The sequence below is a fragment of the Nycticebus coucang genome, chromosome 8 (assembly GCF_027406575.1).
Source record: "Nycticebus coucang isolate mNycCou1 chromosome 8, mNycCou1.pri, whole genome shotgun sequence".
Lineage (NCBI taxonomy): Eukaryota > Metazoa > Chordata > Mammalia > Primates > Lorisidae > Nycticebus > Nycticebus coucang.
Window position 1 is genome coordinate 74608206 of NC_069787.1, and position 22662 is coordinate 74630867.

The following is a 22662-nucleotide window of genomic DNA, read 5'->3' on the forward strand; positions in this document are numbered from 1 at the left end:
CTCTAAAAATAGCCAGACATTGTGGCAGGCACCTCTAGTCCCAGCTACATGGGAGGCTGAGGCAAAAGAATAACTTGAGACCAAGAGTTTGAGGTTGCTGTGAGCTATGACATTATGGCACTCTCCTGAGGGCGTCAAAGTGAGTCTCAAAATAATAATAATAATAAGGCTCAATCTATCCATTATTGGATTGGAGCATTAGTGGCCAAGATAGCCAGCAAAAATAACAGAGGGTGACAACCATTGTCATGTATCAGTTCCCCCAACACCGAGTGATGCCCATGGTGGGGAAGCTGGAACACTCTTCCCTCAATTCTGCTGGGCCCTACTTCTAGAATTATCCTCAAGAGTTAAGGGTAATACTTTTTTAAAATGTACTCATTTCTCTCTTAGAGGTTAGTTTACGAGCTCAAAAATTTTAAAGCCCAGAGAAAGTCATAAAGCTAACTAATATGGGTTCTCAAGTTCCAGGTGCTAAAGAAGTAATATATATAAACAAAGCAGATCATTGACAACATTAAGGAGTGGTAGGGGCTGTGGCCACCATCTCTGACATCACTTCCTCAGGCCAATGCTTTCAAAGGCAGAAAGTGTGGGCCAGCCAAAATAACAAGTAAGCTTTCTTCAGATACCCTTCTGCTTTCATCACAAAGGAAAAATCTTTCTTAGATGGACTCCAGAAGACTGCATTGTACATATCTTTGTTCAAAACTATATTGCATGGCCACTCTTGGCTGCAAGGGAAGCCAGGAAAGTAGCATTGGCTTTTTATAATAATCCTTCACAGAGAAAGCAAAAAGCCAAAATGGGGAGAGAAACAATTGTCAGGCATCAAAATATTGCTTTCCTCTACACAGATTCAATCAAAAACACAGGCAATATAAAATATTTAACAATAGGTACGGCCTGGGAAATAACCAATCAGAACAAAGATGGCCTAAACAATCAGTTAGACTGTACTAAGGCTAGCCTATTACGTGTCAGTCTTGGTTAGAAAACAAGTCCTCCCAAATGTTAGCAAAATTCTCCCAAGAATATGCATGATAATTTAGTTCTTCCCAAGAATAGATACAAAAGCTTTGTTTAATCAAGTTTTAAGGATTGGTCATCAGGAGTCCATACAGATGCTTCCTGGGTGACCTTTTGAAGTTGAAGGGCAGACCAAATGTTTAGAATGACCACCTGCCTTTGTCAGAACAGCAGGTTGTCTTCTTTCTATCTTGAATTTAAAAACATTTAGCTGCTACTAAAATGTCTGAAAAACATGAGTAATCTGTTGCAGCTATAGTGCAGGGTTTCTCAAAGTATGATTTGCATCAGACTCTTCAAAACTCTCCTAAAATTCAATTTCCTTGCCCTTTATACCAGACCCATAAATTAGATATTCTGATCCCTAGATTGCAGTAGGGCCCAAGTTTCCATATTTTCATCAAGATCTAAAATTACAAAATTTCTTATAACACATATTACCCCCAAAAGACATCTATTTCCATAATTAGGGATGGGAACAAAGATTAAGTACAGCATGTCTTTGGCTGTTTTTTTCTTCTTTTCCTTCCCTAAATTCTTATGTTTGACATTTGGCCTTGAATTTCTCATAGAGAGTCTGAATACATTTCTGGTTTGTCTTGATGTGTGTCTATGTAAAGAAAAGGGCAAAACATTCATTGAAAGTGTTATATATAAATCACTTCTTGGCCCCTGCCAGTAATGTTTTATTCCTTTCATCAAGGAGGCAATATTTTATAATAATTGTTTTAAATGCCTGATATACGCTGTTCCCCCAGCAATTAAATAAAAACAGGCAAGCACAGACAAATACATCATAAATGGTTGAAATTCAGGTACTCTTATGTTAGATCACAGCAGTGTGAGACAGATTAAATTTGAAGCATGGAGACTTTCAACATTGTTCCTATGATTACAAGGCAACCAGAGGCATTCCTTTGCCCTGATAATCACTCTCTCTGTTAATGCAGTTGCTCTAGAACTTAAATGGAACAGTCTTAAGTATTTTATAGTTTGTTTTTATTTCTCACAATACTTAAGAATCAACTATAGATTCATTAAACTCTTCTGCATTAGTATTTAAATGTTATTGATTTTCAATTCAGAGTTAAAGCTTGTCCTCTCCTACTAAAAAGCCTGTTTGTAAGATAGTTTTTAATCCTCATCTGACAAGGTCTAGTATATAATTGCACGTATGCTCTCCTTTAATTGCTCATAACAAATGATGCATATGCATATATTATGATTCAAAAAAGCCATTTATTACATGGAAAATTGGGACTGAGAAAATTCCCACATACTGACTTTCATATGTTTTTATAATTTTTCTTGAAATTTGTATTATGTTTGAATAAGTACCCTCTCCCATTACAATAGCAGCATTGAACAAAAGAATGAGAACATGAATTTCTGTCAGAGAAAATTCCATTGGGACCCAACATGACAATGAGGAGCAATAGTTTTGATTAACAAATAAAATGAATAGTAATTCTGTTCAGGCTTCCTTCCCCAGGCCTTGCCTTCTCCTGGGACCCCGCTTCCCTTTCCTTCTCCTTATGTTTAATTATATTTCATCTCTTATTTATCCTTTAAAGTCCTTTGCATGGTTTCCCTGAAATAATATTTTGTGTATTTTAAAAAAATATCAAGGCAAAAACGAAAGAAGAACTGAATTGGGTAGTTAGCTGCAGTACATTATAAGTAAGAGAAGAGCAAAAAATATGTGTCCCTTTAAACCAATTAATCTGGAAACGTTTCCATCAAAAAAAGGAAAAGTACATAACAAACAAACAGTGAAGGCAGTTCTTACCTCAGTTCACTTTTTCACTATAAAAATAACAAGAGCTCATTGATATGTGAAGGGTCTATGTTTTCATTTGGTCTGTCCTGTTTGGGAAATTTCATTTATTTCATTTCTATTTCCATTTGTATTTACATCTTAATAGAAAAAGCCAACCTAATTCCAAATGGACCTCAAAGTCATGATGTAGAATGGAAACTATTGATCAAAGATAATCCTCCTTTGTCCCAGCCTGGTGGATGAGATCTGGATGGATTAAAGAGATTTGGACCAAACTAACAATGGTGTGTAAAAGGCCAAGCTGTGAATTTGGCATCAGCCCAGAAACCATGTTTGGATGTTCTACTCAAGGAATAAAGTTCCCCTTTTCTAGCATAATAGAAACACCCAGGATACCCAAGGATAAGAGAACTCGCCAAGTTCAAAGATCATAAACTGGTCTGTAGATGTGTGGTTAAGCTCAAGCAGCTTTTAAGTCTTTAACATTCCTTCCCAATGTTTGAAAGCATGAGATTTAATATAAAGAACTGAAATCATCTATCTCCCAGAAGAAATAAAAATATCTGGCAATGCTAAGCCTGCATGTGGCAGTGATTGGTGAGGGTGGAGCAGATGCCACCAGATGAGATGCCACCAGAGAGACAGGGCTCTCTGGTTTCACTGCTCCTCTCCTCCCTTGGTTTATCCCTTCCCCTTGCCCCTTCCAGTTTTTGCCTGCTGACCTCAGCAAACATCTGTGTGTGCTTCCTGACGTAGTCCCACATATGGATTTTTTCAGATGAGGAGACACAGTTGTACAAAATGAAAGCCTTGACTGAATTTGTTAGTCAGCAGTGGGAGCCATCTGCTCACTCAGTGGGGAAAGGTGGGCAGAGCACAGCGAGTCAAAGTCCTCTTTGCTGAAAAGATGATGCAGTGACAGTGTGGACACAATGAGGGAGAATGCTGGAGCACAGAGTACACAGGCAGAATTCCTCACCTGGATATGCTCCTGCTTTCTCTCAATAAACTTCTGAGTCTCACGGCAGGGATTTAAGGTTTGTTAAACTTAGTGGAAAGGTAGGGCCAAGTTCCAAATGGCTGCGTAGACTTGATTCAGCCCTATTTCCAGCTCTGATTTTCTGAGAGCCGTGGTAAACCAGGGCTGGGACCACAAGAGTGGGCAGCATTAAGTACAGCCAATAAGACACATACAGTAAAATATGGTTAAAATCATAATAAAACTGACTGAAGGCAGTTTACTTTTATTGATAACATTCACTAACAAATCTGAATAATGTCTATAGAGATATTAAAAGTTAAAATAAGTTGGTGGGTTAAGCTCTAACAATTGCTTGGTTACAGGTGAATTTTAATATTATCAACATGTCTTAGTCCTATTTGTGCTGCTTATGACAGAAGATCACTGATTGGGAAATTTAGAATAAACAGAAATTTATTAGCTCACAGTTCTGAAGTCTGGAAAATCCAAGACCAAGGGGTCAACATCTTGCAAGACCCTTTTTTCCACGTCCACTCATGGCAGAAGAACACAAAGAAGGCAAGAGAGAGTGTAAAAGGAAGGTCAAACTCCCCCTTTTATAATGGATAAGGTACTCATTCCTGTAATAAAGGCTTTAATCCACTCAGCCACCTTCCTGGGTTAAACAGCTTCATGACTGGGGATTAAGTTTCCAATACATACTTTCAGGAGGACACATTCAAACCATCACAATATGTAAGTAGCAAATTAGCATACTTTATTACCTACTTTAGTTTTATATGTTACATGAAAATTAACTGTGAGACTCCTCAGTTAGACAGCCTGACACAGAATGACCAGACTCAGCTATATACATAAGGACATAAGAGGAAGTCTAGAATCATTTAGAATCTCTTGTGCTTGCTTCAGTTATGGACATGTTTCTAACTCTTCCTCTACCAAATGCCCCTGTGTTTAGGCAGTAGCTTGAAAATAAACAATTATAGCACAGTGATTGCAAAAATAAGAAACAGAACTTGAATGACTTTAATTCTGTCATTCAACAGCGTCTTCATTTCTGCTTCCATTTTATCAACTGCAGAGATACTTAAAACCTATAGAATCAATCATACTGTCTTGGAGAAACAAAGATAAGGGTATTTGCATTTTCTGAGATTAGTTACAAAGTGGAATTTTTATAATCACTGCCCAATTTGTCCCTATGTTTAAGATTTTTCATAACTACTTCCATACATGTTGCTTCATGTGAGAAAACCTTTTTGAAATTAAAGTTAGTTAAATATGTTCTTAAATCAAATGTCAGAAAAACAGATCAAAAACTAGTTATGCCATATTTTATTCAGAAATTGTGAAGACTAATTTTGATATTGTTGACAAATTGACAGAAATTGAGGCTCAGAAACAAACTAACTTAATTATCCATCATCATGAGTGACCAACATGATGCATATACATTACCCTTTGTTCAAAGAATACATTGATGCCAAGTCCCAAAGATGCAGGCACTGATGTGGAGAGAGGGGACCACTTCTACACTGCTAGTGGGACTGCAAACTAATACAGCCTCTTTGTAAAGAAGTATGGAGAGTCCTCAAAGAGTTCAAAATAGACTTTCCATTGACCCTGTAATCCCATTTCTAGGCATCAACCCAGAAGGAAAAAAATCATTTTATCATAAAGACATTTACACTAGATTGTTTATCGCAGCTCAGTTTACAATTACCAAAATGTGGAAACAACCTTAATGCCCATCAAGTCAGGAATGGATTAACAAACTGTGGGACCTGCATACCCTGGAATACTACTCAGCCATAAAAAGATGGTGACCTCACATCTTTTGTAATATCCTGGATGGAGTTGAAAACACATTCTTCTTAGGAAAGTATCACAAGAATGGAAAAGCAAATACCAAATGTACTCAATACTAATATGAAGCCAGTAGATGATCTAATCCATGCCCACATCAGAGAAAAACTCATTTCAATTCAAGCTGGGGGAGGGGTAACAGGGAGAAGAAGAGGGAAGGAGTTGGGGCACTCTCACTGAAAGAGAATGGGTTTGGGGGTGTCTGGAACACTTTTTGTGTGTGGGACATTACCTAACAAAATCAAATATTTTGACCTGGCTGTTTGTACATTCACATTAACCTGAAATAAATTTACTTTTCAAAACAAACAAAAAAAAGAATACATTGATATAATTAAAAAGTATTAATCCATTACATTGCATTTCTTCTCTGACCATTTTTATCATCAATCTATTTACTTCAGGGTTATTACCGAAAATAATTTTATCTTACAAAGAAGAATATTGATGAGTAAGACAGGGTCAGTTCTGGGTATCAATTATGCTACCTTTCAACCTTAACCCCAAACTAGATCATCACAATTTATCAGATGCAGGTAGCAGGTTTTCCACTGCCTTGCAAATGCACTGAATTTAGTGCCAGCTTATTATCTATGGAATTCTCTGTGCTGGGAGGTTTTCCCACTCCTGGAGAGTTAGAGTGACTATCTCCTCAGTAGATGCCATAACACTTTGTGCACAAATAATTATGTCATGAATAAATGTTTAGAGACTATCTCCTCCGGTAAACATGAGCTCCTACAAAGCAGGGAACGTGTGGTAATTAATTACTGTGACATTTCGGGTCCTCAAAGAACAAAAGGCTGGTGTTCTCATCTGTGACCAATGCTTGAAGAATACATAAGACTCACAATCCTACAAAATTACACAGATACATTTGGAATATTTTTTCTTTAAGAGCATATCCTAACCTAATACCATTGATATCACTTTAAAACCAGCCCTCACTCCTGCTAAATGTCAGTAAGTCTGTACTAATTCATTTGAAATGCTCAAATAACAAATCAATGATCTGAGGGCATCCTGGTATACTACAGTTTCCCAAACTTCAATCATTGCATAGCGCTTTAATTTCATATTTCTTCATCTGATTATTTAATAGATATTTTTGAGCTAACTCTATTTACTTTTTAAAACTTTGATGCTCCATGATTATATCAATGTACACAGCTATGATTTAATAAAAAAATAAATAAATAAACTTGAACATGATGAAGGCATAAAAAAAACTTAAATATATACCTATTCGTGTTGTAAGAAATAACGTCTATGAATATTTAGATTTTTTGTGCATGTTACATTATTTCTAATTCCCAATAAACACATAAATATTTGAAACATATCCTGTTTCAGTACTATCCAAAATTACCTCATATATCCACCATGGGAAGCTCTGGCACAGGGGAACAAACACACACTTGCCACTTCCAAGGTAGCTTAATCTCGTTGAAAGTCAATGCTTCATACAAATATACAAATAAGAAAACTTCAGAGAACTGTCGTGAAGATTAAACGAAATCACATATGTAAACCATCTAATAGGAACTCTGCACATACTATTTAGGTGCTCAAAAAATTAGAGCTGCTAAAATGGTATTTATGTTCTACCCGTCAAGCAAATTCCATTCCCTCTTTTCTCCATTTCTCACTCTAACAATCGTTGGCCACTCTTATTTTAAATATAGCTGCACAGAAACAAAAGTGGCCTAATTTTATGTAAAAAAAGCCATTGGTCACAGCAATTGCATGGAATAAAAATAAATACAAACTATATAGCGTAGGAACAAGGGACTGCTTCGGGACCTGCCCCCTTAGAAACCGTGTTTGCACTACCTCAATACACCATCCCTTTCCTTTCTTATTTTCTCTCTCTCTAACTTTCCCTTTCCTTATGCTTATTGTAAGAGGATATGTGGAGCAAAGTTCACTGTGAAAATGAAAGGACCTTCCACTAGGGTTTCAAGAAGTGGTTTTTCAAGTTCAAACGGAGTTTAACTTAAGGTCTCACAACCCTTCTCCTATTGAACCATCAACCCAGCCCCTTACCAAGGAATTCTCATTCTTCCTCCTCCCTCTCTTGCCCAGGTGGCGCTGACTTGCCTTGATGTAGTCTTCTCTTGCTGGGGGACTTGCACTCTCAGAGAGAAAGTAGGTTAAAAACAAGAGCAGAAATCAATACCTGGAATGCGAGCAGTAAACAAGAATTTTGGTTTACATTTTTTTTTTCCCAGAGAGAGAAAAGTGCTTAGAGTTTTGATTGTGTGGTAGAGGACACTACAGCATTTAATTAAGATGTCTGAGGCAGATAATAACAAGTGCAAGGGGGCTGCATGGGCCGGCAGACATCCTGGAGACAAACAGACATCAAAGCAAGGATATGTGATTCTCCTCTGCCTTTCATCCTGTGGACAGCTTGCTGACCATGCACATCCCTCAGAGGTCAGCCCAGCTATGTTGGAAGAACACAAATTCCACCTTAAGGCAAACCTGGGTACAAATTCTGGATCTGCTATTACCAACAGTAGGACTAAAAATTACTCATGTTCTCTCTCAGTTGCCATCTATAAAAATTAAGATAGTGCAAGATTTTATGGAAATTAAGAAACTATTCCAACAAACCACTACTGAACCTGGCATAGCAAAGTGCCTTCACTATACTCCCCTCTATCTGGAACCTTGCTGGGAGAATGGCTGAGGTTAACTTGAATGGCTGGAGGCTGGAATTACCTGGAGACTTCTTGACTTTCATGTCTGGCACCTGGACCAGGAAGACAGAGATGACTGGGGCTTGTTAGCCTCTCAGTACAGCTTCAGAGCCTCTCCATGTGCTTTGTCCTCCAGGTGTCTCCATTTGGCTACCCAGGGTGGTCAGACTTTTTACATATAGCTCAGAATTTTAACAGCAAGTGTTCCAGGAAGCAAGGTGGAAGGTGAATGACCTGTATAACCTAGCCCTGAAAGCTGTATAGCATCATTTTCCCTGGGCCCGGCCTAGCCAGGAGGGCACATAGATGCTATATTCAAAAGCGTCAGGCCCAATTCCTCTAACAATAGTTAGAGCTCCATAAGTTCTATAGCTCAGCAGTCCCCAATCTTTTTGGCACCAGAGGTAAGATTCATGAAAAATAATTTTTCCACAGACTGAAGGGTGGGGAGGGTGGTTTAGGGATGATTCAAGTGCACTACATTTATTGTGCACTTTATTTCTATTCTTATTACATTGTAATATATAATGAAATAATTATTTAACTCACCATGATGCTGAATCTGCAGGAGCCCTGAGCTTGTTTTCCTGCAAATAGACAGTCCCAGCACTAACATTACTGCCTCAGCTCCACTCCTTGTCATAAGGAGTGTGCAACCTACATCCCTCACATGCAGTTTACAGTGAGGTTCATCACCTGTGAGAATCTAATGCTGCAGCAGATCTGACAGGAGGCAGAATGAGGGATGGGGATCAGCTGTAACTACCGATGAAGCTTCACTCACTGGCCCACTTCTCACCTCCTGCTGTGTGGCCTGGCTCCTAACAGGCCACAGACCAATATCAGTCCATGGCCTGAGAGTTAAGGACCACAGTTATAGATTACAATGCCTCACATCAATTCCTTTTGTAATAATACTGTAACAAATAAATCATAAAATATATCCTTTATAAAGCACTTTTATATCCATTAACTCATTATGTCACAACATACCCTCTAAGCAGGATAAATCTTTTTCCTTTAAAGTGAAATTGAGAGAGATTAAATTAGTTTTCCAGAATTACACAACTACCCTGTTTCCCCGAAAATAAGACATCCTCTGAAAATAAGACCTACTTACAGGAAAGATAAGACATCCCCTGAAAATAAGACCTAGCACATCTTTGGGAGCACACCTTAAAATAAGACAGTGTAGTAGGTGGTATAGCTGGGAATAAAACTCAGGATTTCTAACTCGTGATGCAAACTGCTACATTTTGTAGAGCACATACAAAAAAATGCATTCAGATATATAAGTACAGGTATACAGTTCCTTAGATGTATGTGTGCACGCACATGCATGTGTGTATATGCATATGTAAAATGTAAGTCATCCTTTTTATTTATGTTCCTTTTTTTTTTTTTTTTGGCAGTTTTTGGCTGGGGCTGGGTTTGAACCCACCACCTCCGGCATATGGGGCCAGCGCCCTGCCCCTTTGAGCCATAGGCGCTGGTTGCAACAGTTTATATTTGTACTATGTAACAATATGTTCTATAAAAACATTCTTTGGCAAAATCTTCTCCCTTCTGAATTACAAGAGAGAAAAAAATCCCTTACCAACAGGCTTCCTAGGAACTATTAACAGTTATTTATATGCTGTCACAAATTAGTTTCTCAGGCTCTCTGTCAAGGTGTGTTATGTACATTGAGAATGACACACCGTGGTCTATTCCACTGCTCCCTGAGAGGGAACTGACCTCAGTTCAAGGTGTGAAATGGACTGGTCTAAATTTATCTCACCCTCCTTGCTAAAGAAAGCTTCAGGAATAATTGTGAAACCACATTCTGGCCAATAAGGAACAAGGAGAAATTTGTTGGGGGCTTCTAGGAAGATGTTCCTCCTTTGAAAAACCCATAGGGATTCTAACACTCTCACTCCCGAGGGTGGAGAAAGAATTTTCCAGGTGATTGCTGGCAGTCATCACAAAAACCTTAAGGTAAAAAATGCTGAAAATAAAATCATGTACAGAGAGAGACACATTTAAGAGAATGCCACTGCTGGAAGCATTGGCTGCACACAGCTAATGGCTGTCCTTTCCTCCAGAGAATTGCTTCTGTTGTATGAGAAGCCTGACCTCCCCTCAACCCTCTCCAAAAGTTATGCACTCCTTCCATTCTTGGAATAATCTGCAGCAAATGACCAACAGCTACCTACCTGCTACCTGAGATACAATTCCCAACTTCTTGCCTTCAGGTGGGACTAGCTTTGTAGCGCAATTCATGTTCCAGAGCTCAGTCTCCCTGCAGGATTAGGCTGAGACCAACTCTAGGTGATACCACCTTTCTGCTTAGCTTCTCCCACTGCCCCATCCTATTTTCCTCACTTCCTTTCTCCTGAGGGTTCTTTCTCCATAAATCACAGGGGCCCGAATTCCTGTCTCAGGTTTCCTTCTATGAAATACAGCATAAGGCAGTGCTTGAACCACACCTGACCCCTGCCTTATCTCTGTTCTTCCAGTCATGTGCTGCAGAGCAGTTTCTTATGTTTGAAGATAAGTATGGGTAAGGTTTTTCTGCTACATGTAGCCTGAAGCTTCCTAAGAAATGATGAGGAGGCTAATGGGCTTTGACTGGGAGATCCAGGCTAGGAAAGGCACATAGCATGAGCTGGACGTAAAGGACAGGCTTTAATTGCTTGTGTAAGACAGAGTAAAGGGATCTTGCCCTGAGTAAAGGACAAAAGGTATTTCTGTGATAAGTGTTATTAAGAGTATGCTAAATATATGTTTTCATGAGAACTTATTTGCATATACACATACACCCCAATAATTCCAGGAAGTTAAGCTAAGTCAGCAAGATTCACATTCACTAATGAAACTGTAAGACCATTGAGAGAAATGGGGAGAGAGTGAGGAGTTGTGTCTAGTGACCAAATATTATTACCACTGTCTTACATTACAATGGAGAAACAACTTAATCCCACATGGGATTATCTGGGATAAGGAATACTGGGAATTGACCTTGAGTTTAAGAAGTCACAAGATCCATGTTGCCATCTCCAGGATGTGGTAAGACCCAGGCCCATTCCAACCAATATGATGGCCGAGTAGCCTTTTATCACACGTGGCTAATGAACACTCAAATGTGGCTAGTCTTAATTAATATGCACTATAAATGTAAAACATATAATGAAAATCTAAAACTTAGTCAAAAATAGTATCTCTAATATTGTTATATTGATTATGTCTTGGAATTATATTTTGGATATATTAGATTAAACAATACATTTATTAATATTAATCTTATCTGTTACTATTTGTTTTAATATTTTAATGTGGCTACTAGAAATTTTTAAATTACAAATGTGGCTTACATTAAAAGTCTATTAAACAAGCCAGGTGCTGTGGCTCATGCTAATCCTAGCACTCTGGGAGGCCAAGGCCGGTGGATTGCCTGAGCTCATAGGTTCAAGACCGGCCTGAGCAAAAGTGCAATCCCCATCGCTAAAAATAGCCAGGTGTTGTGGCGGGCACCTATAGTCCCAGCTACTCAGGAGGCTGAGGTAAGAGAATTGCAGAGCCCAAGAATGTGAGGTTCCTGTCAGCTATGTATGATGTCACGGCACTCTCGTGAGGGGACATGGGAGCAGAAAGATAGAAGGGGCTTACAACAACGTGGAGCCCCCACTGACCCTAGAAGTTCCATTTCTAGATTTATAAGGTCTGACAATTAATTTTACAATCTCATCCTGGAAAAAGTGCTACAAAATTCTTTGCTGAGACTGTCTCAAAAAAAAAAAAAAGATGGGTGGCTCCTGTGGCTCAAGGAGTAGGGCACCAGCCCCATATACCAGAGGTGGCAGGTTCAAACCCGGCCCCGGCCAAAAACTGCAGGTGAGGGGAGGGAGTCTATTAAGCAACACCGATATGAGCAGTTTAGGGCATAGGGCTGCATCATGTTAATAACATACAATCTAGTCCTGGAGTAATATGTGAAAAATTTCTTAAGATGGGCAACTTAAATTTATAGTTAATATTAGTATGAAAGCTTCATTGCGATATTGTCGAAACCACAAGAGGGTTTCAGTGTAGGTCCAGTTATTTGATGAGCCGGGTTCCAATTATTGAGAAACAGGATTGCCAAGGAAGAAAGGAATTTTCACACAAAGATGCTTTGCCAGGAAAACAGGAGGAGCTGCTGCCTCAAATCCATTTCTACAAATAATAGAGATTGTGGGCTTTTTGAAGGGGGGCTACTCACCTTGGGGCATGTCGAGGATGGGGAATGATGGCTTTTGGCATCAGAAAGTCTGCTCTGGGGCCTTCAGAATCATAAATCCTGTGTTTTGTAGAAAATCCATCACTTCTAGGAAAAACTCGAAAGGTCAAGTAGGGAGGGAATTATAAAAGAAATAGGTGTCATTAAAATTTGTTCATAGAGCCCAGCTACCATGTTCAGTATGATTACCAAAAGTCAAACATCCAGGATATTCAGTGAAGTTTAAGTTGCAATATACACAATCTAATGCTTTACAAAATGTCACTCAGCAATTGTAAATTGTTATTTTTTTCTGCCATAGTAAAAATGGCCAAAATAACGTCAAGGTATTAATACAACATGACAGTAAACTAAAAGGCATTTTTCAGCATGTTAAATGAAAAATTCATGGAGATCACTACTGGGGATACAAAAGAGACAAATATTAGAACAAATCACACAATGTGGGAAGGTGCTTTACAGCTAAATAAAAATATGGATGTTGTGTTAACTTGTCTCAGCTTATGTTATTTTCTAAATTCCTTTGTGATACCTGAAGAAATACATTTTGGAAAATTCTTCAAGGAAAAAAATGTGCGTAAAGAAATGGTGTATTCGTAAGAATATTTTATAAACAAACAATGGCTGCTTAGACTAGGAAAACAAAACAGGAATCTGAAGCAAAGGGGCAGGAATGGCATTCTCTTCTGTAAAATTTGTTGGGAGAGCAGAGTAGGTAACTAAAAGACAACATTCCACACCCTCCTTTACAAACTATGCTAAATCCAAATGGTTATGGATTCTGAACAATTAGTTGGAGTTATTGGGTGAAACCCCTAGGAAGTCTGCTTTACAGGGGGAACAGAGAGAGGATACAACTGCTGTGGCCATGTCCTTCCTTTATTTCCTTCTTGGGCCCAGGTATGATGGCCAGAACTCCACTTGCCATCTTGTCTCTTTTTAAATGTAAGTCACACATAGGACATGGGAGCAGAAAGATAGAAGGGGCTTACAACAACGTGGAGTCCCCACTGACCCTAGAAGTTCCATTTCTAGATTTATAAGGTCTGACAATTAATTTTACAATCTCATCCTGGAAAAACTGCTACACAGTTCTTTGCTGAATGTCACTACAGTCACCTTCAAAATACTCTCCCCCTCCTGCACTGGGAAGCTATGTACCAAAGCCAATACCTACTTCATCCTTCAAAGCAATTTTGGATCTCCTTTTCTGGAATGGCCATCTGAGCTGCTGTCTTATTAATCCTGATATCCTAAATGTCATCAAACTCCCTTTTTCATCATTTCCTTTATCTTTAGGTAAGAAAAAAATTCAGTGGGGCCAGATCAGGTGAATAAGGAAGGAGTTCTAATATAGTTACTTTTTTACATGCTAAACCCTCTCTCACCAACAGTCCAATGTGAGCTGGTACATTGTTATGATGAAAGAGCCATGATTTGTCGGTTGATATTTTTAGTTAAGATTTTTCTAATTGTTTCTTTTTCAACGTTTACTTGGTCTGCTATACTTCTTAAAGTCAGCCGTTGATTTTGATGCATAATTTGATGAAATTTGGAAATGCTTTTCTCAGTTCTACACGTTACTGGCATTCTGACCTCTCTTCATTAGTGACACTTTATCTCCTCTCAGAAAAATGTTTAATCCATTTTTACACTGTTGTTTCATGGAATTCTCCCCATGAACTTGGACTAACGTGCTTGATTTCACTTTCACTCTTGCCAAGTTATGAAAGAAATTTATGAATGTTTATTCATTGCTCTAATTCAAACTCTGACATTTCCACAATGGCACACGAAAACACACAACAATAATGGACTATACTCAGCAAGATACCATCCTATGTCAACATGAACACAACAGTTAGACACAGATATACCAAGGTTATGAAAATTTACTGAGTTGTGGGTAGAGTGCTACCAACATAAACACACACTGGTAACTTTGTCATCTTAATTGTCAGGCCACGTATTTCATATGAGAGAAAAAAATGTTTTATTTTCACTTTTTTTTAATCTAATAATAGTGTGTAACCCAAAACCTTTGGAGATCTCTGGCCTGTGGAAGTGAGTAGAGGAATGAATAAGGCACATAGAAAATAAACCAGGCCACCTAGGAATAAGGAAGAGTTTTAGGGAGAAGGAAAAATCTCTCAGAACTGCAGCATCCTCTGCTAACGGGATAACCAAATCTGACTGTCAAGGGGCTTTCTTTGTTTAGGTTTCTTCAGGTGTTCCTTAGAGCTGTCTTGATAAAATACATCTCCTTCACAGCTGGCTTTGGCTACCATCAATTCCCATTTCCCACCACTGCCCCTTCTTTCCTTTGCTCCATTCCTTTGAAGCTCTTGATCAAATGTTCATGCTTTATCAAAAGGGCAAAGTCAAGTGGAAGGATCAGAGAGATAAAAGCAGATAAAAGTAGATAGATGCATTAAAGTCATTAAGCTGCAGCTCATAAGCAAGACCGAATAGTCATATTGTTACCTGATGGTTAAATTTTTATTGTGAAGGGTTGTAAAACCCTCCTAAGAGTACAGCCAAGTTTTTATAAAGACAAATAAAAGAGCCCATTTCTTTCACAGCACTATGCTGCTAACTTCAATAATAGCCTTGTGGCCATTGAACTCACTTTCAACATAACAGTCAAAGAATAATTCCCTTTCAGATTTATCTCTCTATTCATTGCCTGTGAATTTCATATATGGGATATGGATTTCAGTTTTTGAACCATAACATTTAAGATGCTTCTTCACTTCTTCACCTCCAGTAATTTTTCCAAAGGCAGATTTCCCAAGCAAACTGAATTTAAAGGCTTCTTGAACTTTTTATAAAATTTTACTCAAAATCTTTGCCACATTCATTATTCAACAGATATATTATTAAGATCTTAAAATTTCAAACTTCTGCCTTAATAAATAAAATGCAAAACTCATAATTGTATATACACAGAAATCATTTTACAAAATATTTCATTTAAGAAAACTGAGCACAAAGGTTGTAAGTTTCCACAATGGATAGGAAGGTCATGATTTCAGAGTCCCAGACTTAACTGCAATAAAACACTAGTCTCATTTTCATATAGCAATAAGGCAGACAAGGAAGGTCAAGAGAGCCTGAGTGTAGCTATTTTGACAGATACCAGATGCTAACCACCCTAAAGAAGGAAGTCACCAGCAAGTCACTGCCCAGGACCACCCAAACATGGATCGATTACCTCACCTTACCAACTGTTTGTGCTTACCTTTCTGTGACAGCAGTTTATGATTTACCTTTATGGCTTTACCTCAAGACAATGTGGGTCACTGTGGAGTTTTTGAACACTAAAAAATATTACCATTGGCTCGTAAAGGGTCCTCTTTCTGCTTGGGAAAGGGTCCCTACTCTCTCTGTGGAGTAGGATCTGTTGTCTGTCTCTGTCTCAATAAAACCTCCCCATAGTTGGCTCACTCTCAAATTCAGTCTTGCATTAAGCCAAGAACACACGTGGTGGGTTCAGGGGGCTTTCTTCTCTTCCTTGGGACACCCCCTGCATCAATTTCTTTTTAATATGAAAGATTATTATTTATGTCTGAATCATGATGTGACTAGTACCCAAGAAGAAATTAATTATATGTGAACAAAATTTTCTTTTTTAAAGTTAATATTCTCATCTGACCAGTTCTTAAAATTCGTAAATGGCTTATACTAAGCAATGTGATATTAGATACAAAATTGTAATGCCTCAAGACTGTAACTAAAAAGGACCATAAGGAATAAATGATATTAGAGTGTAGATAATGTAGGCAAGAGTCTGTATTTACATTATTTGCAGTATTATCTTTTATGCAGAATAGATTTTAATTTAAAATGTAATTAACATTATATCAGTGAGGTCTCTTTACATGTATGTAATAAAAAGCCCAGTTCATATTGATTAATATAATAGGGAAATATATTGACTCATAAGGTTGGAAAATTCAGTATTAGCACAGGCCTTAGCTTTGACCCACTGGTCCCCATTGTCATCAGGTCTCATTTTCCTGCAATTCTCTCAGCTTTTACTTCCTCTGTGTTGTTTTTTTTTATTGTTAAATCATAGCTGTGTACATTATTGCAATCAAGGAGTACAATGTGCTGGTTTCACATACAATCTGAAATATTCTCATCAAACTGTTCAACGTAGCCTTCATGGCATTTTCCTAGTTATTGTATGTAGACATTTGTATTCTGCATTTAGTAAGTTTCGCCTGTACCCATTCTAAGATGCACCGTAGGTGTGGCCCCACCCATTACCCTCCCTCCACCCTAACCTCCCCACTCCCTTCTCCTTCCTTGGCCCTTTCCCCATATTCTTGTGCTATAGTTGGGTTATAGCCTTCGTGTGAAAGCTATAATTTAGCTTCATAGTAGGGCTGAGTACATTGGATACTTTTTCTTCCATTCCTGAGATACTTTGCTAAGAAGAATATGTTCCAGCTCCATCCATGTAAACATGAAAGAAGTAAAGTCTCCGTCATTCTTTAAGGCTGCATAATATTCCGTGGTATACATGTACCACAATTTGCTCGTCCATTCGTGGGTCGATGGGCACTTGGGCTTCTTCCATGACTTAGCAATTATGAATTGGGCTCCAATAAACACTCTGGTACAGATGTCTGTGTTATATTGTGATTTTTAGTCTTCTGGATATAAATCTAGTAAAGGAATTATAGGATCGAATGGCAGGTCTATTTTTAGGTCTCTAAGTATTCTCCAAATATCCTTCCAGAAGGAATGTATTAGTGTGCATTCCCACCAGCAGTGTAGAAGTGTGCCCTTTTTTCCACATATGCGCCAACATCTCTGGTTTTTGGATTTTGTTATGTAGCTACTCTTACTGGGGTTAGGTGATATCTCAAAGTAGTTTTGATTTGCATTTCTCTGATGATTAAGGATGATGAGCTTTTTTTCATGTGTTGTAGATCATACGTCTGTCTTCTTTAGAGAAGTTTCTCTTCAAGTCCCTTGTCCACCCTGAGATGGGATCACTTGTTCTTTTCTTGCTAATACGTTTGAGTTCTCTGTGGATTCTGGTTATTAAACCTTTATCAGAAGTATAACCTGCAAATATTTTCTCCCATTCTGAGGGCTGTCTGCTTGCTTTACTTACTATATTCTTGTCTGTGCAGAAGCTTTTTAGTTTGATCAGGTTCCAGTAATGTATTTTTGATACAGCTTCAATTGCCTGGGGAGTCCTCCTCATAAAATATTCACCCAGGCCGATTCCTTCAAGAGTTTTCCCTGCACTTTCTTCAAGTATTTTTATAGTTTCATGTCTTAAGTTTAAATCTTTTATCCAGTGAGAGTCTATCTGAGTTAATGGTGAAAGGAGTGGGTCCAGTTTCAGTCTTTTACAGATCACCAGGCAGTTCACCCAGCACCATTTGTTAAATAGGGAATCATTTCCCCCACTGAATGTTTTTAATTGATTTGTCAAAGATCAAATAATGGTAAGTAGCTAGATTCATCTCTTGGTTTGCTATTCTGTTCCAGACATCTACTTCTCTGCTTTTGTGCCAGTACCATGCTGTTTTGATCACTATCGATTTATAGTACAGTCTGAGGTCTGGTAGCGTGATTCCTCCTGCTTTGTTTTTATTGCTGAGTAATGTTTTGGCTATTCAAGCTTTTTTCTGATTCCATATAAAATGAAGTATTATTTTTTCAAGATCTTTAAAATATGACAATGGAGCTTTAATAGGAATTGCATTAAAATTATATATTGCTTTGGGTAGTATAGACATTTAAACAATGTTGATTCTTCCCAGCCATGAGCATGGTATGTTTTCCATTTGTTAACATCTTCAGCTATTTCTTTTCTTAAATTTTCACAGTTCCCTCTGTAGAGATCTTTCACGTCCTTTGTTAAGTATACTCCCAAATATTTCATCTTCTTGGCACTACTGTGAAAGGAATAGAGTCCTTGAATGTTTTTTCAGCTTGGTTATTGTTGGCATATATAAAGGCTACAGATTTATGGGTGTTGATTTTGTAGCCTGAGACATTGCTGTATTCCTTGATCACTTCTAAAAATTTTGTAGTAGAATCTATAGTGTTTTCCAGATATACGATCATATCATCTGCGAAGAGTGAAAGTTTGATCTCATCTGACCCTATGTGGGTACCCTTAATCACCTTTTCTTCCCTAATTGCAATGGCTAAAACTTCCATTGCAATGTTAAAGAGCAATGGAGATAATGGGCAACATTGCCTGGTTCCTGATCTAAGTGGAAATGATTTCAATTTAACTCCATTTAATACGATATTGGCTGTGGGTTTGCTGTAGATGGCCTCTATTAGTTTAAGAGATGTCCCTTCTATACCAATTTTCTTAAGTGTTCTGATCATGAAGGGATGCTGGATATTATCAAAAGCTTTTCTGCATCAATTGAAAGAATCCTATGGCTTTATTTTTTAGTTTGTTTATGTGCTGAATTACATTTATAGATTTACGTATATTGAACCAGCCTTGAGACACTGGGATAAATCCCATTTGGTCATGGTGTATAATTTTTTTGATGTGCTGTTGGATTCTGTTTGTTAGGATCTTATTGAGTATTTTTGCATCAATATTCATTAGTGATATTGGTCTATAATTTTATTTTCTTGTTGGGTCTTTCCCTGATTTGGGGATCAAGGTGATGTTTGCTAGGTAGAATGTGTTGGGTAATATTCCTTCTTTTTCTATATTTTGGAAGAGGTTTAGTAATATAGGTACTAGTTCTTCTTTAAAGGTTTGGTAGAATTCTGACATAAAGCCATCTGGTCCCAGGCTTTTCTTTTTAGGGAGATTTTGTATAGTTGATGCTATTTCAGAACTTGATATAGGCCTGTTCAACATTTCCACTTAGTTCTGGCTAAGTCTTGGTAAGTGGCATACTTCCAGGTATTGGTCAATTTCTTTCAGATTTTCGTATTACTAACAGTAGAGTTTCTTGTAGTATTCATGAAGGATGTTTTGAATTTCTTAGGGGTCTGTTGTTATTTCATCTTTACCATTTCTGATTGATGAAATTGGAGATTTTACTCTTTTTTTCTGATTAGGTTGGCCAAAGGTTTATCTATTTTATTGATCTTTTCAAAAAAACAATTTTTGGATTTATTGATCTGTTGTATAATTCTTTTGTTTTCAATTTCATTTATTTCTGCTCTGATTTTGGTTATTTCTTTTCTTCTGCTGGGTTGGGGTTGGAACATTCTTCCTTCTCCAGTTGCTTGAGATGTCCCATTAAGTTATTAACTTCCTCTGTTTCCGTTTTCTTGAGGAAGGCATGCAGTGCTATAAATTTCCCTCTTAGGACTGCCTTTGCAGTATCCCAGAGGTTCTGATAATTCGTGTTTTAATTGTTGTTTTGTTCCATGTGGTGATTTCTTTCTTGCTGTTGTCTATAACCCATCTATCCTTCAGCATAAGGTTTTTTAGCTTCCATGTTTTTGTATGGGTGTGCAGATTCCTGTTGTTATTGAGTTCAACTTTTATTCCATGATGGTCTGAGAAGATGCAAGGAATAATTTCTATTTTTTTAAATGTCCTGACTTGTGGCCTAGGATGTGGTCAATTTTGGAGTATGTTCCGTGGGCTGATGAGAAGAATGTCTATTCAGTGTTATTGGGATGAAATGTTCTGTAAATATCTGTTAAGTCCAGATGTTGAATGCTTAAGTTTAAATCTAAAATTTCTTTGCTTAGCTTCTTTTTGGAGGATCTATCCATCACTGCTAAAGGGGTGTTAAAATTTCCAACTACTATGGAACTGGAGGAAATCAAGTTGCTCATGTCTGTTAGAGTTTCTCTTATAAATTGAGGTGTGTTCTGATTGGGTGCATAAATATGAAGTGTCCATCCTTATCGTTCCTTATGTGTTTAAAGCTTATTGCATCTGCAAATAGGATTGCAACGCCTGCTTTTTTCTGCTTTCCATTTGCCTGGATTATAGATGACCATCCCTTCACTTTGAGTCTAAATTTGTCTTTTAATGTAAGATGTGATTCTTGTATGCAGCAGATATTTGGCTTGAGTTTTTGTATCCAGTCAGCCAACCTGTGCCTCTTTTGATGACATTTTAAACCATTCACATTAATTGAGAATATTGATAAGCCTTTCGAGAGTCCAGTGGACATTTTTAAACTTTTTGTGACTGTGGGAGTTGGAATTCAATCAAAATTTTCTGGGTGGTTTTACTTTTGTAGTGGAGGGTTGCACTGGTCTTTATGAAGGATTGGTCTGAGAATATACTGGAGAGCTGGTTTGGTTATGGCAAATTTCTTCAATATGTGAATGTCGTTAAAGTATTTAATTTCTCCATCATAAATGAAACTCAGTTTAGCTTGGTACAGGATCCTAGGTTGAAAGTTATTTTGTTTTAGGAGATTAAAAGTTGATGACCATCCTTTTCTAGCTTTAAATGTTTCAGCAGAGAGATCTACAGTTATTCTAATATTCTTCCCCTTGCAGGTGATGGTTTTCTTTCATCTGGCTGCTTTAAGAATTTTCTTCTTCCTTGATGAAATTAGAGTGAAATTTAGTGAAATTGATTATGATGTGTCTGGGGGATGTCTTATTTGTGTTAAGTCGTGTTGGAGTTCTGAAACTATCTGCTATCTGAATTTCAGAATCTCTTGGCATGTCTAGAAAGTTCTCATTCATAATCTCATGGAGAAGTGACTCTGTGCCTTGTGAAGCCACTTTGTCACTTTCAGGGATCCCTATAAGACAAATATTGATTTTCTTCGAATTATCCCAGAGCTCTTTGAGAGAGTGATCTGTTTTTGCCCTCAATTTCTCTTCCTCTTTGAGCATTTGGGAGTGTTGGAAAGCTTTGTCTTCAATGTCAGAAATCCTTTCTTCTGCTTGCTCCATTCTGTTATTGAGGGATTCTACTGTGTTTCTCAGATCTTTGAGGGATGCAACTTCTTCTTATGTCAATGTGTCAAAATCTTTGGTAATTTTGTCTTTGAATTCATTGAATTCTTGAGATATCTTTTGGGTTACTGCTTGGAATTCTAATTCAATCTTATTTGCTGTCCATATTCTGAATTCGATTTCTGACATCTCAGCTATTTGTGCATGGGATCTTGTGCTGTGTCTGCCCTATTGATCCTTGGGGGAGTTGATCTACTCTGATTATTCATATTGCCAGTGTTTTTCTGTTGATTTCGCCTCATGATTGTTTTTCACTGTTGCCTCTGGCCGTCCTCAGTGTTGGGGAGGTGTCTCTCTAATATTTGACCCCAGCGGGATCACTCTATTGTTATTGGATCTTTGTAGGGATTGACCCTGTGTAGTTCCTCTGGGGCTACCCCACCCAGGGAGTTCTGATTTTGGAAGCAGCTCAGGAGTGTGACACATCTGGATCCAGCAACAGGGAGGGGTGGTGTTGCACATGATTCTGGGAGTGCCTGGCACTCAGTGACTTTGGCACTGAGAGCCCAAGGCTCCAGCAGTCTTTGGCCAGGATAAGGGCTCTGCGCAGAGGCAAGGAGGGCTCTGGAGTGCCCGCAGCTACCAGAGTCCCTGGCCAGATGAGTGGGCCGTTGTGGAAGCAGAGAGGTTACAGGAGGGAGGGCGCAGGGTTGTGCGGCTCCCGTGGTTCCTGGTCAGGGCATGTGGAGGCCCGGTGAGTGTGGGTCGAGGGTTGGGGGTCATGGGGCAGCTCTTACCCAGGTCCATACTACTGATCATAGTCACAGTGCAGCTGTTATAGATTTCTGGGCAGTGCAGCTCTTACAGAGGTCTTGGCAGGCACCCGTAGGGTTCACAGTGCAGCTCTTATGGAGGTCCCAGTGGGGACAAATCATGGTTGCTGCACAGCTCTTACCCCGCAGACAGTTCTCCTACACTTGAAACTGTCCCAGGATATCCCACACTTCACAGGAGTTGAGTGTTTTTTCCTCCAGTAGATCTCAGGAATTTCAGAAGTTATAGAGACAGAAGTGGGTCTATCCAAGGGTGAAGATCAGCAGCACCAGCGGCTCTGCTCCAGTCTTGCCCTCCCTGGAGCACCAGATCAGCTGCCGGCACAGTG

The 22662-nt window shown here is 38.4% G+C and overlaps 1 long non-coding RNA gene across 2 annotated transcripts in view; it reads right to left on the reverse strand.

Moving 5' to 3' along the window:
• The window catches only part of LOC128592695 (uncharacterized), a 43694-nt gene extending 35906 nt beyond the window's left edge, over positions 1-7788 (reverse strand). For both annotated transcript variants that reach the window (XR_008381976.1, XR_008381977.1), the window contains exon 1: positions 7704-7788. This is a non-coding gene — a long non-coding RNA (uncharacterized LOC128592695). The remainder of the gene's footprint in view (positions 1-7703) is intronic.
• Positions 7789-22662: the final 14874 nt, after the last annotated feature.